Raw genomic sequence first — 5,453 nt, forward strand, 5'->3', positions numbered from 1 at the left:
AGTGAGAGTAAAAGTGAGTGAGAGTGGGGGTGTTTTCACCGTTTAAACTGTGAGGTTGATATCCTGCAGAAATGTTTATTTTGATCACCAAACATACCCATGTGACTTGTTCTATAAAGTAAACCACATTATAACGTTTTAGAACCACGGATGTTGTTAATATAGGAATAAAGTAATATAGGATGAAAAAAAAGACACAAGGCCACGAAGTTCAAGCTTGCTGTTGATCCAGAAAGAGACAAAACCCACATTAAGGAGATTTTCAATTGTGCCTCAAAAAGGAAATATTCTTTTTTGCCTCTAAAATGACAATCTGATTTGTCACTAGAAATAGGAGGAAAGACAAAGATAAACGTGAGAGATAGCATAAATAAAAAGAAAAGAGACAATGAGAAACGTGAATCAAAGAAAAGTAAGAGACAAAAGAGAAAGGCGATAGGTAGGGAGAAAAAAGGAATAAAGAGAAGAAGGAGGGGAGATAAACGGAGAGGGGAGAAATAGGGAAAAGGACAAGGCAAAGGGAAAGAATAGGCAAGATAAAGAGAAAGGACAGAAAATCGAGAGATAAAGAGGAAAGAGAAAGTGGAAGAGATATAAAAAGAAAGGGCGGGGAAATAAAGAGTACAAATAGAGCTAAAATGAAAGAGAAATGAGAGATATTGAATTGAGAGATAAGGAGAAAGAGGAGAGATAATGAGAAGGGCTCATCAAAGAGGAGGGGAAAGATAAAGAGAAAGGGGAGAGGTAGGGAAACGGTAGAAAACAGAAGAGAGATAAAGAGACTCTGGGTGCTGGGTGCTGAGAATACTGAGTTTGTATGTGATTTTCAGTTGCTCTATACCTGCAATGTTATGTTTCTATATGTTATTTATTTACTCTATACCCGCAAAATGCAGGGTTTGTATGTCTTATGCAGTTGATCTATACCTACAGTGCTGTGTTTCCATGTTTCTTTATTTGATCTATACTTGAACTACATGGGGAGGAAATGAGATGTGTGGCACACTGAAGGTGGGGCACAGGGCTCCTGAACACCTAAGGCCAGTGCTGATCATGACCCGCATTATTGATTTATTATGACATCAATATAGTATTGTGCTCCTCCCATGCTTTGCAGAACGACGGACGATTACACTGATTACACTGACTCTGACAGGCTCCTTCTAGTCAGTGTCGCAAGTACTTTTGTTTTTTTCTGGGTTTTTTTCTGTTGGGGGGAGGGTGTGATTGCATGTTGGGGATCATGGGGGAGTCCAATCAATATTAAAGACAGCCATGATTATACCCCTGTATATTTTTGCTTTAACATCATCCAGACCATATTTAAAAGTATCAAATCCTCTGTAGGCAGTGAATTCCTCATCTTTATTGTTTTTACTGTAACCATTTTACATCTAAATGGGCGGCTTCTTGCTCTTTGTGCAGTTGTATTAAGGAACAAGGTTTTGTATTGTCCTACATGTATTTGTATAATTAAATCATAGTGGTAATTTAGGTAAAAAAGTTCATCAAGTTCAACCTTTCTACCTACCCTGACTGCTTTTGATCCAAAAGAAGGGAAAAAAACTATTAAGCTATTTTTTGGATTTTGCCACTTAGGGAAAAGTAATTCCTTCTTACTTCCAAAAGGCAGAAAATCAGAGTTTCCCTTGGATCAAGAAGCTCTAAAATATGAATGTTTATTCTATTATTTATAGTCCTGTATGTTGTGTTTTTCTAAATAAAAATTTTATTTTTTTTGTTTTCTGTCCTCTAGTTTTGGATGAATTTTGGGGGCTTTTTTAACTTTGAAAACATAATTTGGGGGACAAAAACACGTCTCTCTGTCCCCCAGTCCTGTCTAAGTCCCTGCACCCTCCCCCTGCCTTGTATCTGCCCCCCACTTGCTCATAGAACAAAACACAGGCGAAGAGTACTGCACAAACACAGCGCCTGCAATAGAAGCTGCCCTAAATTATAATATAATCCTTGTTTGTCTGTAGAGGTAAATTAATGTACAGATTTCCTTACAGACACTGAAATGGTTAATTGTCATATTAATATCTGCATATTAATTACGCTCCTCCTGAGTTTTTTATTTAATGCCTCCCAGCAGTAGAAACTTTAGCTCCACAGGATCCCTGAGATTTGTACTTTTATTTAATGTAATAAAGTCTTACTTAATCTATTGATTACTTTATCTCAGAACCCTGAGATCTTTATTTTTGTGCTCCAGGAATTATGTTTGTGTTTATGTAAAGCATTTCAAACATTATTATTTTTATTATTTCCATTTATTATCTCTTTTTATATTATTTTCATTTTTAAATGATCTCTTTGTCTGCTGACAACCCTGATCTTCAATTACTCATACTAAATAATGACATCATCAATGACTGGTTTTACTTGCCTGAAATACACACCAAAAAAACATGGCAAGGAGTGAAAATGGTTTTCAAAGCCCTATTATTATTTATTTTTTACTGTTAACAATCCTCTACTCCTATTCCCTCAACGTACCTTAGTTTGCACTCATGGAGACCAGGCTTTGGGTCTTCACTGGGAAGAAACCACAGAAATCTGTGCTCAAATGGTTCAAATTTATAATTGTGAATTAACTGTAATTCAACGGTTATGCCCAATAGATTTGTCATATGCCAAAGTTTAGCCTTTAAATGGCTAAACTTTAAAGAGCGAAGGCTCTGTTTATCCTCAGGGCTCAATCACAAATAAGCCCCAATTGCCTAGAACACTCCTGTGGGATGCATTTGTAACTATGAGGTGGAATTGGCCATTGTTCGGAGTTCTACCTGTGGCATTCAACCTTGGGGGCACTTGATGTATTTACGCCAACACCACTTGGAATGTAAATCATGGATATTAATATTAACAATTTTATTGCTACACTGTGTTTCCTGTTGGGAGAGATGGTCAGGCAGGCGGATACCTGAGATATGAAGCAATATCTATTGAACGATAATAATTTCCAAGAGAAGTTCTTACATTGAAATATTGGTGCCAACAGGACTTCATAAGCTGTAAATGCAGATTTAACCTACATAGCACAAGATCGAGCTGTCCGTACGCATTTAAAAATTGTATCAGCAAAGTTGTGAATATATGGAATTAGTGCATACAGAGGAACTGTGTGAGACTTTTGGCGCCATTTGTGGGACACGCATATTTAGGCTGCACTTGTCTTCACCTGACTCCTTATATTAAATTGTCTCTCTTAATTAAAGAGGTGAATCAACAAGCCATCAAGTCATGAAGTGGGCAAAGCCAAGTGGCTCTGCGTGGTATTTCACACGGAAGCAATTTGACTTTAATATCCCTTTAATATCCCAAAACAACTTCCTCTGTGCTACATAGAAAACCTTTGCTTTCCAGACTGTTAGAGAAAGAGAATATGCAAGTTGTCAGAAGCATGATCAATCATAGATGTGACGTAATCATTATCCTTTAGTAAGTTTGTTTCACCTGACAGCAGTTTGTATAATTGTCAATAAGGATACTTGCGCCATCTAGTGGCTCTTCCCCACAATTGCGGATACAAGTTTATCATTTCTAATGCAGGTATCAGTATTACTATTATATATATAAATGCTATATGGACGAAAGTGTTGGGACATCTGACCATTGCACCAATCAGCATACCAAGACATTTTGGACAATGCTATGCTTCCATCTTTGTATGAACAGTTTGGATAAGACTTTTTCTCCAGCTAGCAGCATCACTGCCCCAGTACACAAAGCAAGGTCCATAAAGACATGGTTTGGTGTGGAAGAACCTGACCTCAATCCCACTGAACAACTGGAACAGAGAGCCAGACTTTCTCGTCCCACATCAGTGCCTGATCTCACAAATACTCTACTGGATGAATCGGCAGAAATTCCCACAGAAACCAAAATCTTGTGAAAAGCCTTCTCAGAAGAGTGGAAGCTGTTTTAGCTGCAAGGGGGGGGCTGCTATGTATTAATGTCTATGTAGTTAGAATGCAATGTCATCAAAGTCCCTGTTTTTGGTGTAATGGTCAGGTGTCCTAATACTTTTTGTCCATATTGTGTATTTCTACTTTCCTCCTTGTCATGTTCATTTGGCTACATCGCTTGTAATACAAGCTCTCAATAACAGCGGGCTTATGCAGAAATGGAAAGCATACAGGAACACACACACACACACACACATATATATATTTATATATATATTTTAGCATGAAAAACATTTTTGTATGTCAAATAACAAGCACATGTTATATGTTAAATTTCAAATATATAGTTAAAAAAACTAAGGATGACTAATATAGTCCCAACAATTTATGTTGGCAAGGTTACCCATAGCTGTTAAAAGTCAACAACAACAGGTTGACGTCCTGGTTGTCAGCTGTCTGGTAAACATCCTATTTCATATAGCAGTCAGCAGCTTAGCATGTAGTCCTGGTACTACACTGGCGGTAACAGGGAGGACCCAGGACCTTCTGTTGGAGGGATGCCTTGTGATGTCATGACTGCGCCCATGTTAGGTGGTCAAACTATGGAGTAGCATCACATGCTCTCTCGTGTCTCAGCATGTGACCTGTTACAGCTGTAATATGGCATATGTGGGAAATTCCCCCAGAGCCTTTTTCCTCCCTCACCATATAGGAGAGAATGAAGCCGTATTGGGGAGGTGAGGCTAATCACACATTGGACAGAGCTAGACCTGCTTAGGCTGTAAAGGTTCAGGACCTGATGTGGGAGCCTAATACCACTCGCCCTGCTAGGAGATCAAATCACTGTGCTTGTAGTTATGAGCCTCATACCAGGAGCCTGCAGGCATTCCCAGAAGGTTCCAAGGCATTTGCATAAACCGAGAAAACATATAAATTGCAGTAAATGCACTCATTATTTGTTTATGACTGCAGAGCACCCGGATATCCTCAAACAGACTAAACATCATGAGTGCTCAAAAATATTGTGTTTTCTTTTTGTGATCAACAAGGTGGTGAAGCGGATTTTGAGAAGAGATTTTGGTTTAAATAGCTTCCGTTGTCTTGCCGTCTTTGGTTTAAATAGCTTATGTTGCCTGTGCAATTTTTGTCCCTTAAACAGCTTGTGTTGCCTGTGCCATATCTGCCCCTTAAACAGCTTGCATGTGCCATATTTGCCCCTTAAACAGTTGGCCTGTGCCTCTAAACAGCGTGTGTTGTGCCATTTCTGCCCCTTAAACAGTTGGCCTGTGCCATCTGTGCCTCCAAATAACCATCTTTTCTCCAAGCAACTTATGTTTTGTTGTCTGTGTCATCTTTGTCATTTATTTAATTCCTGGTAGTTCTAGTAATTTTGCCTCATTCATCTTTTTCTGCTGGGAACACTTTAACTATCATGTGACACAAAAACAGGCACTGGTTGTTGTCATAAAAACTGCACAAGCTTCATAAGAGTGGAAAAACAAAATGGTATCGTCTAAGGTTAATTTGTTTGGGCATCCTAAA

The sequence above is a fragment of the Spea bombifrons genome, chromosome 1 (genome assembly GCF_027358695.1).
Source record: "Spea bombifrons isolate aSpeBom1 chromosome 1, aSpeBom1.2.pri, whole genome shotgun sequence".
Taxonomy (NCBI): Eukaryota; Metazoa; Chordata; class Amphibia; order Anura; family Pelobatidae; genus Spea; species Spea bombifrons.